This window comes from Equus caballus, chromosome 24 (genome assembly GCF_041296265.1).
Source record: "Equus caballus isolate H_3958 breed thoroughbred chromosome 24, TB-T2T, whole genome shotgun sequence".
Lineage (NCBI taxonomy): Eukaryota > Metazoa > Chordata > Mammalia > Perissodactyla > Equidae > Equus > Equus caballus.
The window spans coordinates 4,767,670-4,790,090 of NC_091707.1; positions in this window are offsets into that span (position 1 = coordinate 4,767,670).

A 22,421-nucleotide genomic window follows, 5' to 3' on the forward strand; every position below is an offset into this window, starting at 1 on the left:
CCACTTGGACGACTCTCCGAAATGACCTGCCGGGCATGTTGGAACCACCTCTCAGACGTGCCAGAAGCACGTGGCGGAGAGTCCGGAATCACCTGTTGGGAATACGCAACCACCTCTGACACGTACCAGAACCTCGTGCCGTGCACGCCGGAACCACCTACCGGACAGACCGGAATCAACTTTTGGGCATGCCGGAACCACCAGTCAGATGTGCCAGAAACACGTGCCGGAGACGCCGGAAGCACCTGCCGAGCACGTCGCAACCACCTGCTCAACTCGCCTGAACCACCTGCCGGACACGCCAAAATCACCTGTCTGCTACACCAGCACCACTTCGGGGACAAGCCGGAATCACGTGAGGGGCAAGCCGGCACAGCCTCTCAGACTGAACCTCGTGCCGGACACCGCAGAACCACCTGCCGGACAGACCGGATCCACCTGCCGGACACGCCGGAACCACCGGCTCGACCCGCCGGAACGACCGCTCGACATGCAAAATCACCTGCCGGGTACGCCGGAAACACTTGGCGAACGCTCCGGAATCACCTGCCGGGCATGCCGGAACCACCTCTCAGATATGCCAGAACCACGTGCCAATGACCCCGGAAGCACCTGACGAGCACGCCGGAACCACCTGCTCGAATCGCCAGAACCACCTGCCGGACACGCAAAAATCACCTGCCGGCTACGCCACAACCAGTTGGGGAACACTTCGGAATCACCTGCCGGGCTCGCTGGAACCACCTGCCGGTCATGCCAAAATCACCTGCCAACTACGCCAGTATCACATGGCGGACAGTGTGGTAACACCAGTCGGGCCGGCCGGAACCACATCTCAGACGTGCCAGAACCACGTGCATGAGATGCTGCAACCACACCCCGAAGAGACGGAAAACGCCTGCCAGACCCGTCTGAAGAACCTGCCGAGCACGCTGGAGCCACCTGCTCGACTTGCCGGAACCACCTACCTGACATGCCCAAATCACCAGCCGGGTATGCCAGAACCATTTGGCGGACACTCCGGAATCATCTGCCGGACATGCCGGAACCAGCTCTCAGACACACCAGAACCACGTGCCGGAGACGCCGGAAGCACCTGCTGAGCATGCCGGAGACATGTGCTCGACTCGCCAGAAACACCTGTCGGACACGCCAAAATCACCTGCCGGGTACGCCAGAACCACCTGGCGGACACTCCGAAATCACCTGTCGCGCATGCCGGAACCACCTCTCAGACGTGCCGGAAGCACGTGCCGGACACGCCGGAATCACCTACCGGACAGACCGGAACCACCTGCCGAGCAAGCCGGAGCCACCTGTTCGACTCGCTGGAACCACCTGCCGGACAGGCCAATATCAACTGCTGGCTATGCCAGAACCACCTGGGGGACGGTCCGGAATCACCTGCCAGCCATGGCGGAACCACCACTCAGACGTACCAAAACCACCTGCCGGAGAAGCTGGAAACACGTCCTGGACAGTCTGGAACCACCTGCCGGCCAAGCCTGAACCACCTGCCAAGCACAACGGAACAACCTGCCAGACATGCCAAAATCACCTGCGTGTTATGCCAGAACCACTTGGAGGACTCTCTGGGATGACCTGCCGGGCATGCCGGAACCACCTCTCAGACGTGCCAGAACCATGTGGCGGACAGTCCGGAATCACCTGTTGGGCATGCGCAACCACCTCTGAGACGTACCAGAACCACATGCCGTGCAGGCTGGAACCACCTACCGGACAGACAGGAATCACCTTTCGGGCATGCCGGAATCACCTCTCAGATATGCCAGAACCACGTGCCAATGACCCCGGAAGCACCAGCCGAGCACGCCGGAACCACCTGCTCGACTCGCCAGAACCACCTGCCGGACACGCAAAAATCACCTGCCGGCTACGCCACAACCAGTTGGGGAACACTTCGGAATCACCTGCTGGGCTTGCTGGAACCACCTGCCGGTCATGCCAAAATCACCTGCCAACTACGCCAGTATCACATGGCGGACAGTGTGGAAACACCAGTCGGGCCGGCCGGAACCACATCTCAGACGTGCCAGAACCACGTGCATGAGATGCTGTAACCACACCCCGAAGAGACGGAAAACACCTGCCAGACCCGTCTGAACAACCTGCCGAGCACGCCGGAGCCACCTGCTCGACTTGCCGGAACCACCTACCTGACATGCCCAAATCACCAGCCGGGTATGCCTGAACCATTTGGCGGACACTCCGGAATCATCTGCCGGACATGCCGGAACCAGCTCTCAGACACACCAGAACCACGTGCCGGAGACGCCGGAAGCACCTGCCGATCATGCCGGAGCCACCAGCTTGACTCGCCAGAAACACCTGTCGGACACGCCAAAATCACCTGCCGGGTACGCCAGAACCACCTGGCGGACACTCCGAAATCACCTGTCGCGCATGCCGGAACCACCTCTCAGACGTGCCGGAAGCACGTGCCGGACACGCCGGAATCACCTACCGGACAGACCGGAACCACCTGCCGAGCACGCCGGAGCCACCTGTTCGACTCGCTGGAACCACCTGCCGGACAGGCCAAAATCAACTGCTGGCTATGCCAGAACCACCTGGGGGACGGTCCGGAATCACCTGCCAGCCATGGCGGAACCACCTCTCAGACGTACCAGAACCACCTGCCGGAGAAGCTGGAAACACGTCCTGGACAGTCTGGAACCACCTGCCGGCCAAGCCTGAACCACCTGCCAAGCACAACGGAACAACCTGCCAGACACGCCAAAATCACCTGCGTGTTATGCCAGAACCACTTGGAGGACTCTCTGGGATGACCTGCCGGGCATGCCGGAACCACCTCTCAGACGTGCCAGAACCATGTGGCGGACAGTCCGGAATCACCTGTTGGGCATGCGCAACCACCTCTGAGACGTACCAGAACCACATGCCGTGCAGGCTGGAACCACCTACCGGACAGACCGGAATAACCTTTCGGGCATGCCGGAACCACCTGTCAGATGTGCCAGAAACACGTGCCGGACATGCCGGAAGCACCTGCCAAGCACGTTGGAACCACCTGCTCAACTCGCCTGAACCACCTGCCGGACATGCCAAAATCACCTGCCGACTATGCCAGAACCACTTGGCGAACACTCCGGAATCACTTGCCGGGCATGCAGGAACCACCTCTCAGACATGCCAGAACCCCGTGCCAATGACCCCGGAAGCACCAGCCGAGCACGCCGGAACCACCTGCTCGACTCGCCAGAACCACCTGCCGATCGCGCAAAAATCGCCTGCCGCCTACGCCACAACCAGTTCGTGAACACTTTGGAATCACCTGCCAGGCTTGCTGGAACCACCTGCCAGTCATGCCAAAATCACCTGCCAACTACGCCAGAACCGCTTGGCGGACACTGCGGAAACACCTGTCGGGCCGGCTGGAACCACATCTCAGACGTGCCAGAAACGTGTTCATGAGATGCTGGAACCACACCCCGAACAGACGGATACCACCTGCCAGAACCGCCTGAACCACCTGCTGAGCACGCCGGAACCACCTGCTCGACTCACGGGTACCACCTCCCTAACACGCCAAAATCACCTGCTGGGTATGCCAGAACCACTTGGCGGAAACTCCGGAATCATCTGCCGGACATGACGGAACCAGCTCTCAGACACACCACAACCAAGTGCCGGAGACGCCGGAAGCACCTGCCGAGCATGACGGAGCCACCTGCTCGACTCGCCAGAAACACCTGCCGGACACGCCAAAATCACCTGCCGGGTATGCCAGAACCACCTGGCGGACACTACGGAATCACCTGCCGCGCATGCCGGAACCACCTCTCAGACGTGCCGGAAGCACGTGCCAGACACGCCGGAAACACCTACCGGACAGACCGGAACCACCTGCCAAGAACGCCAGAGCCACCTGTTCGACTCGCTGGAACCACCTGCCGGACAGGCCAATATCAACTGCTGGCTATGCCAGAACCACCTGGGGGACACTCCGGGATCACCTGCCAGCCATGGCGGAACCACCTCTCAGACGTACCAGAACCACCTGCCGGAGAAGCTGGAAACACGTCCTGGACAGACTGGAACCACGTGACGGCCATGCCTGAACCACCTGCCGAGCACGGCGGAACCACCTGCCGGACACGCCAAAATCACCTGCGGGCTACGCCAGAACCACTTGGACGACTCTCCGAAATGACCTGCCGGGCACGTTGGAACCACCTCTCAGACGTGCCAGAAGCACGTGGCGGACAGTCCGGAATCACCTGATGGGCATACGCAACCACCTCTGACACGTACCAGAACCACGTGCCGTGCACGCCGGAACCACCTACCGGACAGATCGGAATCAACTTTTGGGCATGCCGGAACCACCAGTCAGATGTGCCAGAAACACGTGCCGGAGACGCCGGAAGCACCAGCCGAGCACGTTGCAACCACCTGCTCAACTCGCCTGAACCACCTGCCGGACACGCCAAAGTCAGCTGCCCGCTACACCAGCACCACTTCGGGGACAAGCCGGAATCACGTGAGGGGCATGCCGGCACAGCCTCTCAGACTGAACCTCGTGCCGGACCCCACAGAACCACCTGCCGGACAGACCGGAACCACCTGCCGGACACGCCGGAACCACCGGCTCGACCCGCCGGAACGACCGCTGGACATGCAAAATCACCTGCCGGCTACGCCGGAAACACTTGGCGAACACTCCGGAATCACCTGCCGGGCATGCCGGAACCACCTCTCAGATATGCCAGAACCACGTGCCAATGACCCCGGAAGTACCTGCCGAACACCCCGGAACCACCTGCTCGACTCGCCAGAACCACCTGCCGGACACGCAAAAATCACCTGCCGGCTACGCCACAACCAGTTGGGGAAAACTTCGGAATCACCTGCCGGGCTTGCTGGAACCACCTGCCGGTCATGCCAAAATCACCTGCCAACTACGCCAGTACCACTTGGCGGACACTGTGGAAACACCTGTCGGGCCGGCCGGAACCACATCTCAGACATGCCAGAACCATGTGCATGAGATGCTGGAACCACACCCTGAACAGACGGAAAACACCTGCCACACCCGTCTGAAAAACCTGCCGAGCACGCCGGAGCCACCTGCTCGACTTGCTGGAACCACCTACCTGACATGCCCAAATCACCAGCCGGGTATGCCAGAACCACTTGGCGGACACTCCGAAATCATCTGCCGGACATGCCGGAACCAGCTCTCAGACACACCAGAACCACGTGCCGGAGACGCCGGAAGCACCTGCCGAGCATGCCGGAGCCACCTGCTCGACTCGCCAGAAACACCTGTCGGACACGCCAAAATCACCTGCCGGGTACGCCAGAACCACCTGGCGGACACTCCGAAATCACCTGTCGCGCATGCCGGAACCACCTCTCAGACGTGCCGGAAGCACGTGCCGGACACGCCGGAATCACCTACCGGACAGACCGGAACCACCTGCCGAGCACGCCGGAGCCACCTGTTCGACTCGCTGGAACCACCTGCCGGACAGGCCAATATCAACTGCTGGCTATGCCAGAACCACCTGGGGGACGGTCCGGAATCACCTGCCAGCCATGGCGGAACCACCTCTCAGACGTACCAGAACCACCTGCCGGAGAAGCTGGAAACACGTCCTGGACAGTCTGGAACCACCTGCCGGCCAAGCCTGAACCACCTGCCAAGCACAACGGAACAACCTGCCAGACACGCCAAAATCACCTGCGTGTTATGCCAGAACCACTTGGAGGACTCTCTGGGATGACCTGCCGGGCATGCCGGAACCACCTCTCAGATGTGCCAGAACCATGTGGCGGACAGTCCGGAATCACCTGTTGGGCATGCGCAACCACCTCTGAGACGTACCAGAACCACATGCCGTGCAGGCTGGAACCACCTACCGGACAGACCGGAATCCACTTTTGGGCATGCCGGAACCACCAGTCAGATGTGCCAGAAACACGTGCCGGAGACGCCGGAAGCACCTGCGGAGCACGTCGCAACCACCTGCTCAACTCGCCTGAACCACCTGCCGGACACGCCAAAATCACCTGCCCGCTACACCAGCACCACTTCGGGGACAAGCCGGAATCACGTGAGGGGCATGCCGGCACAGCCTCTCAGACTGAACCTCGTGCCGGGCACCACAGAACCAGCTGCCGGACAGACCGGAACCACCTGCCGGACACGCCGGAACCACCGGCTCGACCCGCCGGAACGACCGCTGGACATGCAAAATCACCTGCCGGCTACGCCGGAAACACTTGGCGAACACTCCAGAATCACCTGCCGGGCATGCCGGAACCACCTCTCAGATATGCCAGAACCACGTGCCAATGACCCCGGAAGCACCTGCCGAGCACGCCGGAACCACCTGCTCGACTCGCCAGAACCACCTGCCGGACACGCAAAAATCACCTGCCGGCTACGCCACAACCAGTTGGGGAACACTTCGGAATCACCTGCTGGGCTTGCTGGAACCACCTGCCGGTCATGCCAAAATCACCTGCCAACTACGCCAGTACCACTTGGCGGACACTGTGGAAACACCTGTCGGGCCGGCCGGAACCACATCTCAGACGTGCCAGAACCAGGTGCATGAGATGCTGAAACCACACCCCGAACAGACGGAAAACACCTGCCAGACCCGTCTGAACAACCTTCCGAGCACGCCGGAGCACCTGCTCGACTCGCCGGAACCACCTACCTGACATGCCCAAATCACCAGCCTGGTATGCCAGAACCACTTGGCGGACACTCCCGAATCATCTGCCGGACATGCCGGAACCAGCTCTCAGACACACCAGAACCACGTGCCGGAGACGCCGGAAGCACCTGCCGAGCATGCCGGAGCCACCTGCTCGACTCACCAGAAATACCTGCCGGACACGCCAAAATCACCTGCCGGGTACGCCAGAACCACCTGGTGGACACTCCGAGACCACCTGTCGCACATGCCGGAACCACCTCTCAGACGTGCCGGAAGCACTTGCTGCACACGCCGGAATCACCTACCGGACAGACCGGAACCACCTGCCGAGCACGCCGGAGCCACCTGTTCGACTCGCTGGAACCACCTGCCGGACAGGCCAATATCAACTGCTGGCTATGCCAGAACCACCTGGGGGACGGTCCGGAATCGCCTACCAGCCAAGGCGGAACCACCTCTCAGACGTACCAGAACCACCTGCCGGAGAAGCTGGAAACACGTCCTGGACAGTCTGGAACCACCTGCCGGCCAAGCCTGAACCACCTGCCAAGCACAACGGAACAACCTGCCAGACACGCCAAAATCGCCTGCGTGTTATGCCAGAACCACTTGGAGGACTCTCTGGGATGACCTGCCGGGCATGCCGGAACCACCTCTCAGACGTGCCAGAACCATGTGGCGGACAGTCCGGAATCACCTGTTGGGCATGCGCAACCACCTCTGAGACGTACCAGAACCACATGCCGTGCAGGCTGGAACCACCTGCCGGACAGACCGGATCCACCTGCCGGACACGCCGGAACCACCGTCTCGACCCGCCGGAACGACCGCTCGACATGCAAAATCACCTGCCGGGTACGCCGGAAACACTTGGCGAACGCTCCGGAATCACCTGCCGGGCATGCCGGAACCACCTCTCAGATATGCCAGAACCACGTGCCAATGACCCCGGAAGCACCAGCCGAGCACGCCGGAACCACCTGCTCGACTCGCCAGAACCACCTGCCGGACACGCAAAAATCACCTGCCGGCTACGCCACAACCAGTTGGGGAAGACTTCGGAATCACCTGCCGGGCTTGCTGGAACCACCTGCCGGTCATGCCAAAATCACCTGCCAACTACGCCAGTATCACATGGCGGACAGTGTGGAAACACCAGTCGGGCCGGCCGGAACCACATCTCAGACGTGCCAGAACCACGTGCATGAGATGCTGTAACCACACCCTGAACAGACGGAAAACACCTGCCAGACCCGTCTGAACAACCTGCCGAGCACGCCGGAGCCACCTGCTCGACTCGCCGGAACCACCTACCTGACATGCCCAAATCACCAGCCGGGTATGCCAGAACCACTTGGCGGACACTCCGGAATCATCTGCCGGACATGCCGGAACCAGCTCTCAGACACACCAGAACCACGTGCCGGAGACGCCGGAAGCACCTGCCGAGCATGCCGGAGCCACCTGCTCGACTCGCCAGAAACACCTGTCGGACACGCCAAAATCACCTGCCGGGTATGCCAGAACCACCTGTCGGACACTACGGAATCACCTGCCGCGCATGCCGGAACCACCTCTCAGACGTGCCGGAAGCACGTGCCAGACACGCCGGAAACACCTACCGGACAGACCGGAACCACCTGCCAAGAACGCCGGAGCCACCTGTTTGACTCGCTGGAACCACCTGCCGGACAGGCCAATATCAACTGCTGGCTATGCCAGAACCACCTGGGGGACAGTCCGGGATCACCTGCCAGCCATGGCGGAACCACCTCTCAGATGTACCAGAACCACCTGCCGGAGAAGCTGGAAACACGTCCTGGACAGACTGGAACCACGTGACGGCCATGCCTGAACCACCTGCCGAGCACGGCGGAACCACCTGCCGGACACGCCAAAATCACCTGCGGGCTATGCCAGAACCACTTGGACGACTCTCCGAAATAAACTGCCGGGCATGTTGGAACCACCTCTCAGACGTGCCAGAAGCACGTGGCGGACAGTCCGGAATCACCTGTTGGGCATACGCAACCACCTCTGACACGTACCAGAACCACGTGCCGTGCACGCCGGAACCACCTACCGGACAGACCGGAATCAACTTTTGGGCATGCCGGAACCACCAGTCAGATGTGCCAGAAACACGTGCCCGAGACGCCGGAAGCACCTGCCGAGCACGTCGCAACCACCTGCTCAACTCGCCTGAACCACCTGCCGGACACGCCAAAATCACCTGCCCGCTACACCAGCACCACTTCGGGGACAAGCCGGAATCACGTGAGGGGCATGCCGGCACAGCCTCTCAGACTGAACCTCGTGCCGGACCCCACAGAACCACCTGCCGGACAGACCGGAACCACCTGCCGGACACGCCGGAACCACCGGCTCGACCCGCCGGAACGACCGCTGGACATGCAAAATCACCTGCCGGCTACGCCGGAAACACTTCGCGAACACTCCGGAATCACCTGCCGGGCATGCCGGAACCACCTCTCAGATATGCCAGAACCACGTGCCAATGACCCCGGAAGTACCTGCCGAACACCCCGGAACCACCTGCTCGACTCGCCAGAACCACCTGCCGGACACGCAAAAATCACCTGCCGGCTACGCCACAACCAGTTGGGGAAAACTTCGGAATCACCTGCCGGGCTTGCTGGAACCACCTGCCGGTCATGCCAAAATCACCTGCCAACTACGCCAGTACCACTTGGCGGACACTGTGGAAACACCTGTCGGGCCGGCCGGAACCACATCTCAGACATGCCAGAACCATGTGCATGAGATGCTGGAACCACACCCTGAACAGACGGAAAACACCTGCCACACCCGTCTGAAAAACCTGCCGAGCACGCCGGAGCCACCTGCTCGACTTGCTGGAACCACCTACCTGACATGCCCAAATCACCAGCCGGGTATGCCAGAACCACTTGGCGGACACTCCGAAATCATCTGCCGGACATGCCGGAACCAGCTCTCAGACACACCAGAACCACGTGCCGGAGACGCCGGAAGCACCTGCCGAGCATGCCGGAGCCACCTGCTCGACTCGCCAGAAACACCTGTCGGACACGCCAAAATCACCTGCCGGGTACGCCAGAACCACCTGGCGGACACTCCGAAATCACCTGTCGCGCATGCCGGAACCACCTCTCAGACGTGCCGGAAGCACGTGCCGGACACGCCGGAATCACCTACCGGACAGACCGGAACCACCTGCCGAGCACGCCGGAGCCACCTGTTCGACTCGCTGGAACCACCTGCCGGACAGGCCAATATCAACTGCTGGCTATGCCAGAACCACCTGGGGGACGGTCCGGAATCACCTGCCAGCCATGGCGGAACCACCTCTCAGACGTACCAGAACCACCTGCCGGAGAAGCTGGAAACACGTCCTGGACAGTCTGGAACCACCTGCCGGCCAAGCCTGAACCACCTGCCAAGCACAACGGAACAACCTGCCAGACACGCCAAAATCACCTGCGTGTTATGCCAGAACCACTTGGAGGACTCTCTGGGATGACCTGCCGGGCATGCCGGAACCACCTCTCAGACGTGCCAGAACCATGTGGCGGACAGTCCGGAATCACCTGTTGGGCATGCGCAACCACCTCTGAGACGTACCAGAACCACATGCCGTGCAGGCTGGAACCACCTACCGGACAGACCGGAATCACCTTTCGGGCATGCCGGAACCACCTGTCAGATGTGCCAGAAACACGTGCCGGAGACGCCGGAAGCACCTGCCAAGCACGTTGGAACCACCTGCTCAACTCGCCTGAACCACCTGCCGGACATGCCAAAATCACCTGCCGACTATGCCAGAACCACTTGGCGAACACTCCGGAATCACTTGCCGGGCATGCAGGAACCACCTCTCAGACATGCCAGAACCCCGTGCCAATGACCCCGGAAGCACCAGCCGAGCACGCCGGAACCACCTGCTCGACTCGCCAGAACCACCTGCCGATCACGCAAAAATCACCTGCCGCCTACGCCACAACCAGTTGGTGAACACTTTGGAATCACCTGCCAGGCTTGCTGGAACCACCTGCCAGTCATGCCAAAATCACCTGCCAACTACGCCAGAACCGCTTGGCGGACACTGCGGAAACACCTGTCGGGCCGGCTGGAACCACATCTCAGACGTGCCAGAAACGTGTTCATGAGATGCTGGAACCACACCCCGAACAGACGGATACCACCTGTCAGAACCGCCTGAACCACCTGCTGAGCACGCCGGAACCACCTGCTCGACTCACCGGTACCACCTCCCTGACACGCCAAAATCACCTGCTGGGTATGCCAGAACCACTTGGCGGACACTCCGGAATCATCTGCCGGACATGCCGGAACCAGCTCTCAGACACACCAGAACCAAGTGCCGGAGACGCCGGAAGCACCTGCCGAGCATGCCGGAGCCACCTGCTCGACTCGCCAGAAACACCTGCCGGACACGCCAAAATCACCTGCCGGGTACGCCAGAACCACCTGGCGGACATTACGGAATCACCTGCCGCGCATGCCGGAACCACCTCTCAGACGTGCCGGAAGCACGTGCCAGATACGCCGGAAACACCTACCGGACAGACCGGAACCACCTGCCAAGAACGCCGGAGCCACCTTTTCGACTCGCTGGAACCACCTGCCGGACAGGCCAATATCAACTTCTGGCTATGCCAGAACCACCTGGGGGACAGTCCGGGATCACCTGCCAGCCATGGCGGAACCACCTCTCAGACGTACCAGAACCACCTGCCGGAGAAGCTGGAAACACGTCCTGGACAGACTGGAACCACGTGACGGCCATGCCTGAACCACCTGCCGAGCACGGCGGAACCACCTGCCGGACACGCCAAAATCACCTGCGGGCTATGCCAGAACCACTTGGACGACTCTCCGAAATGACCTGCCGGGCATGTTGGAACCACCTCTCAGACGTGCCAGAAGCACGTGGCGGACAGTCCGGCATCACCTGTTGGGCATACGCAACCACCTCTGAGACGTACCAGAACCACGTGCCGTGCACGCCGGAACCACCTACCGGACAGACCGGAATCACCTTTCGGGCATGCCGGAACCACCAGTCAGATGTGCCAGAAACACGTGCCGGAGACGCCGGAAGCACCTGCTGAGCACGTCGCAACCACCTGCTCAACTCTCCTGAACCACCTGCCGGACACGCCAAAATCACCTGCCCGCTACACCAGCACCAATTCGGGGACAAGCCGGAATCACGTGAGGGGCATGCCGGCACAGCCTCTCAGACTGAACCTCGTGCCGGACACCGCAGAACCACCTGCCGGACAGACCGGATCCACCTGCCGGACACGCCGGAACCACCGTCTCGACCCGCCGGAACGACCGCTCGACATGCAAAATCACCTGCCGGGTACGCCGGAAACACTTGGCGAACGCTCCGGAATCACCTGCCGGGCATGCCGGAACCACCTCTCAGATATGCCAGAACCACGTGCCAATGACCCCGGAAGCACCAGCCGAGCACGCCGGAACCACCTGCTCGACTCGCCAGAACCACCTGCCGGACACGCAAAAATCACCTGCCGGCTACGCCACAACCAGTTGGGGAAGACTTCGGAATCACCTGCCGGGCTTGCTGGAACCACCTGCCGGTCATGCCAAAATCACCTGCCAACTACGCCAGTATCTCATGGCGGACAGTGTGGAAACACCAGTCGGGCCGGCCGGAACCACATCTCAGACGTGCCAGAACCACGTGCATGAGATGCTGTAACCACACCCTGAACAGACGGAAAACACCTGCCAGACCCGTCTGAACAACCTGCCGAGCACGCCGGAGCCACCTGCTCGACTCGCCGGAACCACCTACCTGACATGCCCAAATCACCAGCCGGGTATGCCAGAACCACTTGGCGGACACTCCGGAATCATCTGCCGGACATGCCGGAACCAGCTCTCAGACACACCAGAACCACGTGCCGGAGACGCCGGAAGCACCTGCCGAGCATGCCGGAGCCACCTGCTCGACTCGCCAGAAACACCTGTCGGACACGCCAAAATCACCTGCCGGGTATGCCAGAACCACCTGTCGGACACTACGGAATCACCTGCCGCGCATGCCGGAACCACCTCTCAGACGTGCCGGAAGCACGTGCCAGACACGCCGGAAACACCTACCGGACAGACCGGAACCACCTGCCAAGAACGCCGGAGCCACCTGTTTGACTCGCTGGAACCACCTGCCGGACAGGCCAATATCAACTGCTGGCTATGCCAGAACCACCTGGGGGACAGTCCGGGATCACCTGCCAGCCATGGCGGAACCACCTCTCAGATGTACCAGAACCACCTGCCGGAGAAGCTGGAAACACGTCCTGGACAGACTGGAACCACGTGACGGCCATGCCTGAACCACCTGCCGAGCACGGCGGAACCACCTGCCGGACACGCCAAAATCACCTGCGGGCTATGCCAGAACCACTTGGACGACTCTCCGAAATAAACTGCCGGGCATGTTGGAACCACCTCTCAGACGTGCCAGAAGCACGTGGCGGACAGTCCGGAATCACCTGTTGGGCATACGCAACCACCTCTGACACGTACCAGAACCACGTGCCGTGCACGCCGGAACCACCTACCGGACAGACCGGAATCAACTTTTGGGCATGCCGGAACCACCAGTCAGATGTGCCAGAAACACGTGCCCGAGACGCCGGAAGCACCTGCCGAGCACGTCGCAACCACCTGCTCAACTCGCCTGAACCACCTGCCGGACACGCCAAAATCACCTGCCCGCTACACCAGCACCACTTCGGGGACAAGCCGGAATCACGTGAGGGGCATGCCGGCACAGCCTCTCAGACTGAACCTCGTGCCGGACCCCACAGAACCACCTGCCGGACAGACCGGAACCACCTGCCGGACACGCCGGAACCACCGGCTCGACCCGCCGGAACGACCGCTGGACATGCAAAATCACCTGCCGGCTACGCCGGAAACACTTGGCGAACACTCCGGAATCACCTGCCGGGCATGCCGGAACCACCTCTCAGATATGCCAGAACCACGTGCCAATGACCCCGGAAGTACCTGCCGAGCACCCCGGAACCACCTGCTCGACTCGCCAGAACCACCTGCCGGACACGCAAAAATCACCTGCCGGCTACGCCACAACCAGTTGGGGAAAACTTCGGAATCACCTGCCGGGCTTGCTGGAACCACCTGCCGGTCATGCCAAAATCACCTGCCAACTACGCCAGTACCACTTGGCGGACACTGTGGAAACACCTGTCGGGCCGGCCGGAACCACATCTCAGACATGCCAGAACCATGTGCATGAGATGCTGGAACCACACCCTGAACAGACGGAAAACACCTGCCACACCCGTCTGAAAAACCTGCCGAGCACGCCGGAGCCACCTGCTCGACTTGCTGGAACCACCTACCTGACATGCCCAAATCACCAGCCGGGTATGCCAGAACCACTTGGCGGACACTCCGAAATCATCTGCCGGACATGCCGGAACCAGCTCTCAGACACACCAGAACCACGTGCCGGAGACGCCGGAAGCACCTGCCGAGCATGCCGGAGCCACCTGCTCGACTCGCCAGAAACACCTGTCGGACACGCCAAAATCACCTGCCGGGTACGCCAGAACCACCTGGCGGACACTCCGAAATCACCTGTCGCGCATGCCGGAACCACCTCTCAGACGTGCCGGAAGCACGTGCCGGACACGCCGGAATCACCTACCGGACAGACCGGAACCACCTGCCGAGCACGCCGGAGCCACCTGTTCGACTCGCTGGAACCACCTGCCGGACAGGCCAATATCAACTGCTGGCTATGCCAGAACCACCTGGGGGACGGTCCGGAATCACCTGCCAGCCATGGCGGAACCACCTCTCAGACGTACCAGAACCACCTGCCGGAGAAGCTGGAAACACGTCCTGGACAGTCTGGAACCACCTGCCGGCCAAGCCTGAACCACCTGCCAAGCACAACGGAACAACCTGCCAGACACGCCAAAATCACCTGCGTGTTATGCCAGAACCACTTGGAGGACTCTCTGGGATGACCTGCCGGGCATGCCGGAACCACCTCTCAGATGTGCCAGAACCATGTGGCGGACAGTCCGGAATCACCTGTTGGGCATGCGCAACCACCTCTGAGACGTACCAGAACCACATGCCGTGCAGGCTGGAACCACCTACCGGACAGACCGGAATCCACTTTTGGGCATGCCGGAACCACCAGTCAGATGTGCCAGAAACACGTGCCGGAGACGCCGGAAGCACCTGCGGAGCACGTCGCAACCACCTGCTCAACTCGCCTGAACCACCTGCCGGACACGCCAAAATCACCTGCCCGCTACACCAGCACCACTTCGGGGACAAGCCGGAATCACGTGAGGGGCATGCCGGCACAGCCTCTCAGACTGAACCTCGTGCCGGGCACCACAGAACCAGCTGCCGGACAGACCGGAACCACCTGCCGGACACGCCGGAACCACCGGCTCGACCCGCCGGAACGACCGCTGGACATGCAAAATCACCTGCCGGCTACGCCGGAAACACTTGGCGAACACTCCAGAATCACCTGCCGGGCATGCCGGAACCACCTCTCAGATATGCCAGAACCACGTGCCAATGACCCCGGAAGCACCTGCCGAGCACGCCGGAACCACCTGCTCGACTCGCCAGAACCACCTGCCGGACACGCAAAAATCACCTGCCGGCTACGCCACAACCAGTTGGGGAACACTTCGGAATCACCTGCCGGGCTTGCTGGAACCACCTGCCGGTCATGCCAAAATCACCTGCCAACTACGCCAGTACCACTTGGCGGACACTGTGGAAACACCTGTCGGGCCGGCCGGAACCACATCTCAGACGTGCCAGAACCATGTGCATGAGATGCTGAAACCACACCCCGAACAGACGGAAAACACCTGCCAGACCCGTCTGAACAACCTTCCGAGCACGCCGGAGCACCTGCTCGACTCGCCGGAACCACCTACCTGACATGCCCAAATCACCAGCCTGGTATGCCAGAACCACTTGGCGGACACTCCCGAATCATCTGCCGGACATGCCGGAACCAGCTCTCAGACACACCAGAACCACGTGCCGGAGACGCCGGAAGCACCTGCCGAGCATGCCGGAGCCACCTGCTCGACTCACCAGAAATACCTGCCGGACACGCCAAAATCACCTGCCGGGTACGCCAGAACCACCTGGTGGACACTCCGAGACCACCTGTCGCACATGCCGGAACCACCTCTCAGACGTGCCGGAAGCACTTGCTGCACACGCCGGAATCACCTACCGGACAGACCGGAACCACCTGCCGAGCACGCCGGAGCCACCTGTTCGACTCGCTGGAACCACCTGCCGGACAGGCCAATATCAACTGCTGGCTATGCCAGAACCACCTGGGGGACGGTCCGGAATCGCCTACCAGCCAAGGCGGAACCACCTCTCAGACGTACCAGAACCACCTGCCGGAGAAGCTGGAAACACGTCCTGGACAGTCTGGAACCACCTGCCGGCCAAGCCTGAACCACCTGCCAAGCACAACGGAACAACCTGCCAGACACGCCAAAATCGCCTGCGTGTTATGCCAGAACCACTTGGAGGACTCTCTGGGATGACCTGCCGGGCATGCCGGAACCACCTCTCAGACGTGCCAGAACCATGTGGCGGACAGTCCGGAATCACCTGTTGGGCATGCGCAACCACCTCTGAGACGTACCAGAACCACATGCCGTGCAGGCTGGAACCACCTACCGGACAGACCGGAATCACCTTTCGGGCATGCCGGAACCACCTGTCAGATGTGCCAGAAACACGTGCCGGAGATGCCGGAAGCACCTGCCAAGCACGTTGGAACCACCTGCTCAACTCGCCTGAACCACCTGCCGGACATGCCAAAATCACCTGCCGACTATGCCAGAACCACTTGGCGAACACTCCGGAATCACTTGCCGGGCATGCAGGAACCACCTCTCAGACATGCCAGAACCCCGTGCCAATGACCCCGGAAGCACCAGCCGAGCACGCCGGAACCACCTGCTCGACTCGCCAGAACCACCTGCCGATCACGCAAAAATCACCTGCCGGCTACGCCACAACCAGTTGGTGAACACTTTGGAATCACCTGCCAGGCTTGCTGGAACCACCTGCCAGTCATGCCAAAATCACCTGCCAACTACGCCAGAACCGCTTGGCGGACACTGCGGAAACACCTGTCGGGCCGGCTGGAACCACATCTCAGACGTGCCAGAAACGTGTTCATGAGATGCTGGAACCACACCCCGAACAGACGGATACCACCTGTCAGAACCGCCTGAACCACCTGCTGAGCACGCCGGAACCACCTGCTCGACTCACCGGTACCACCTCCCTGACACGCCAAAATCACCAGCTGGGTATGCCAGAACCACTTGGCGGACACTCCGGAATCATCTGCCGGACATGCCGGAACCAGGTCTCAGACACACCAGAACCAAGTGCCGGAGACGCCGGAAGCACCTGCCGAGCATGCCGGAGCCACCTGCTCGACTCGCCAGAAACACCTGCCGGACACGCCAAAATCACCTGCCGGGTACGCCAGAACCACCTGGCGGACATTACGGAATCACCTGCCGCGCATGCCGGAACCACCTCTCAGACGTGCCGGAAGCACGTGCCAGATACGCCGGAAACACCTACCGGACAGACCGGAACCACCTGCCAAGAACGCCGGAGCCACCTGTTCGACTCGCTGGAACCACCTGCCGGACAGGCCAATATCAACTTCTGGCTATGCCAGAACCACCTGGGGGACAGTCCGGGATCACCTGCCAGCCATGGCGGAACCACCTCTCAGACGTACCAGAACCACCTGCCGGAGAAGCTGGAAAAACGTCCTGGACAGACTGGAACCACGTGACGGCCATGCCTGAACCACCTGCCGAGCACGGCGGAACCACCTGCCGGACACGCCAAAATCACCTGCGGGCTATGCCAGAACCACTTGGACGACTCTCCGAAATGACCTGCCGGGCATGTTGGAACCACCTCTCAGACGTGCCAGAAGCACGTGGCGGACAGTCCGGAATCACCTGTTGGGCATACGCAACCACCTCTGAGACGTACCAGAACCACGTGCCGTGCACGCCGGAACCACCTACCGGACAGACCGGAATCACCTTTCGGGCATGCCGGAACCACCAGTCAGATGTGCCAGAAACACGTGCCGGAGACGCCGGAAGCACCTGCTGAGCACGTCGCAACCACCTGCTCAACTCGCCTGAACCACCTGCCGGACACGCCAAAATCACCTGCCCGCTACACCAGCACCAATTCGGGGACAAGCCGGAATCACGTGAGGGGCATGCCGGCACAGCCTCTCAGACTGAACCTCGTGCCGGACACCGCAGAACCACCTGCCGGACAGACCGGATCCACCTGCCGGACACGCCGGAACCACCGTCTCGACCCGCCGGAACGACCGCTCGACATGCAAAATCACCTGCCGGGTACGCCGGAAACACTTGGCGAACGCTCCGGAATCACCTGCCGGGCATGCCGGAACCACCTCTCAGATATGCCAGAACCACGTGCCAATGACCCCGGAAGCACCAGCCGAGCACGCCGGAACCACCTGCTCGACTCGCCAGAACCACCTGCCGGACACGCCAAAATCACCTGCCCGCTACACCAGCACCACTTCGGGGACAAGCCGGAATCACGTGAGGGGCATGCCGGCACAGCCTCTCAGACTGAACCTCGTGCAGGACACCACAGAACCACCTGCCGGACAGACCGGAACCACCGGCCGGACACGCCAGAACCACCGGCTCGACTCGCCGGAATGACCGCGGGACATGCAAAATCACCTGCCGGCTACGCCGGAAACACTTGGCGAACACTCCGGAATCACCTGCCGGGCATGCCGGAACCACCTGTCAGATGTGCCAGAAACACGTGTCGGAGACGCCGGAAGCACCTGCCAAGCACGTTGGAACCACCTGCTCAACTCGCCTGAACCACCTGCCGGACATGCCAAAATCACCTGCCGACTATGCCAGAACCACTTGGCGAACACTCCGGAATCACTTGCCTGGCATGCAGGAACCACCTCTCAGACATGCCAGAACCCCGTGCCAATGACCCCGGAAGCACCAGCCGAGCACGCCGGAACCACCTGCTCGACTCGCCAGAACCACCTGCCGATCACGCAAAAATCACCTGCCGGCTACGCCACAACCCGTTGGTGAACACTTTGGAATCACCTGCCAGGCTTGCTGGAACCACCTGCCAGTCATGCCAAAATCACCTGCCAACTACGCCAGAACCGCTTGGCGGACACTGCGGAAACACCTGTCGGGCCGGCTGGAACCACATCTCAGACGTGCCAGAAACGTGTTCATGAGATGCTGGATCCACACCCCGAACAGACGGATACCACCTACCAGAACCGCCTGAACCACCTGCTGAGCACGCCGGAACCACCTGCTCGACTCACCGGTACCACCTCCCTGACACGCCAAAATCACCTGCTGGGTATGCCAGAACCACTTGGCGGACACTCCGGAATCATCTGCCGGACATGCCGGAACCAGCTCTCAGACACACCAGAACCAAGTGCCGGAGACGCCGGAAGCACCTGCCGAGCATGCCGGAGCCACCTGCTCGACTCGCCAGAAACACCTGCCGGACACGCCAAAATCACCTGCCGGATATGCCAGAACCACTTCAGGGACAAGGCGGAATCACGTGAGGGGCATGCCGGCACAGCCTCTCAGACTGAACCTCGTGCCGGACACCACAGAACCACCTGCCGGACAGACCGGAACCACCTGCCGGACACGCCGGTACCACCGGCTCGACCCGCCGGAACGACCACTGGACATGCAAAATCACCTGCCGGCTACGCCGGAAACACTTGGCGAACACTCCGGAAACACCTGCCGGGCATGCCGGAACCACCTCTCAGATATGCCAGAACCACGTGCCAATGACCCCGGAAGCACCTGCCGAGCACGCCGGAACCACCTGCTCGACTCGCCAGAACCACCTGCCGGACACGCCAAAATCACCTGCCGGCTACGCCACAACCAGTTGGGGAACACTTCGGAATCACCTGCCGGGCTTGCTGGAACCACCTGCCGGTCATGCCAAAATCACCTGCCAACTACGCCAGAACCGCTTGGCGGACACTGCGGAAACACCTGTCGGGCCGGCTGGAACCACATCACAGACGTGCCAGAAACGTGTTCATGAGATGCTGGAACCACACCCCGAACAGACGGATACCACCTGCCAGAACCGCCTGAACCACCTGCTGAGCACGCCGGAACCACCTGCTCGACTCACCGGTACCACCTCCCTGACACGCCAAAATCACCTGCTGGGTATGCCAGAACCACATGGCGGATACTCCGGATTCATCTGCCGGACATGCCGGAACCAGCTCTCAGACACACCAGAACCAAGTGCCGGAGACGCCGGAAGCACCTGCCGAGCATGCCGGAGCCACCGGCTCGACTCGCCAGAAACACCTGCCGGACACGCCAAAATCACCTGCCGGGTACGCCAGAACCACCTGGCGGACACTACGGAATCACCTGCCGTGCATGCCGGAACCACCTCTCAGACTTGCCGGAAGCACGTGTCAGACACGCCGGAAACACCTACCGGACAGACCGGAACCACCTGCCAAGAACGCCAGAGCCACCTGTTTGACTCGCTGGAACCACCTGCCGGACAGGCCAATATCAACTTCTGGCTATGCCAGAACCACCTGGGGGACAGTCCGGGATCACCTGCCAGCCATGGCGGAACCACCTCTCAGACGTACCAGAACCACCTGCCGGAGAAGCTGGAAACACGTCCTGGACAGACTGGAACCACGTGACGGCCATGCCTGAACCACCTGCCGAGCACGGCGGAACCACCTGCCGGACACGCCAAAATCACCTGCGGGCTACGCCAGAACCACTTGGACGACTCTCCGAAATGACCTGCCGGGCACGTTGGAACCACCTCTCAGACCTGCCAGAAGCACGTGGCGGACAGTCCGGAATCACCTGTTGGGCATACGCAACCACCTCTGACACGTACCAGAACCACGTGCCGTGCACGCCGGAACCACCTACCGGACAGACCGGAATCAACTTTCGGGCATGCCGGAACCACCAGTCAGATGTGCCAGAAACACGTGCCGGAGACGCCGGAAGCACCTGCGGAGCACGTCGCAACCACCTGCTCAACTCGCCTGAACCACCTGCCGTACACGCCAAAATCACCTGCCCGCTACACCAGCACCACTTCGGGGACAAGCCGGAATCACGTGAGGGGCATGCCGGCACAGCCTCTCAGACTGAACCTCGTGCCGGACACCACAGAACCACCTGCCGGACAGACCGGAACCACCTGCCGGACACGCCGGAACCACCGGCTCGACCCGCCGGAACGACCGCGGGACATGCAAAATCACCTGCCGGCTACGCCGGAAACACTTGGCGAACACTCCGGAATCACCTGCCGGGCATGCCGGAACCACCTCTCAGATATGCCAGAACCACGTGCCAATGACCCCGGAAGCACCTGCCGAGCACGCCGGAACCACCTGCTCGACTCGCCAGAACCACCTGCCGGACACGCAAAAATCACCTGCCGGCTACGCCACAACCAGTTGGGGAAAACTTCGGAATCACCTGCCGGGCTTGCTGGAACCACCTGCCGGTCATGCCAAAATCACCTGCCAACTACGCCAGTACCACTTGGCGGACACTGTGGAAACACCTGTCGGGCCGGCCGGAACCACAACTCAGACGTGCCAGAACCATGTGCATGAGATGCCTGAACAGACGGAAAACACCTGCCACACCCGTCTGAAAAACCTGCCGAGCACGCCGGAGCCACCTGCTCGACTCGCCGGAACCACCTACCTGACATGCCCAAATCACCAGCCGGGTATGCCAGAACCACTTGGCGGACACTCCGGAATCATCTGCCGGACATGCCGGAACCAGCTCTCAGACACACCAGAACCAAGTGCCGGAGACGCCGGAAGCACCTGCCGAGCATGCCGGAGCCACCTGCTCGACTCGCCAGAAACACCTGCCGGACACGCCAAAATCACCTGCCGGGTACGCCACAACCACCTGGCGGACACTCCGAAATCACCTGTCGCGCATGCCGGAACCACCTCTCAGACGTGCCGGAAGCACGTGCCGGACACGCCGGAATCACCTACCAGACAGACCGGAACCACCTGCCGAGCACGCCGGAGCCACCTGTTCGACTCGCTGGAACCACCTGCCGGACAGACCAATATCAACTGCTGGCTATGCCAGAACCACCTGGGGGTCGGTCCGGAATCACCTGCCAGCCATGGCGGAACCACCTCTCAGACGTAGCAGAACCACCTGCCGGAGAAGCTGGAAACACGTCCTGGACAGTCTGGAACCACCTGCCGGCCAAGCCTGAACCACCTGCCAAGCACAACGGAACAACCTGCCAGACATGCCAAAATCACCTGCGTGTTATGCCAGAACCACTTGGAGGACTCTCTGGGATGACCTGCCGGGCATGCCGGAACCACCTCTCAGACGTGCCAGAACCATGTGGCGGACAGTCCGGAATCACCTGTTGGGCATGCGCAACCACCTCTGAGACGTACCGGAACCACATGCCGTGCAGGCTGGAACCACCTACCGGACAGACCGGAAT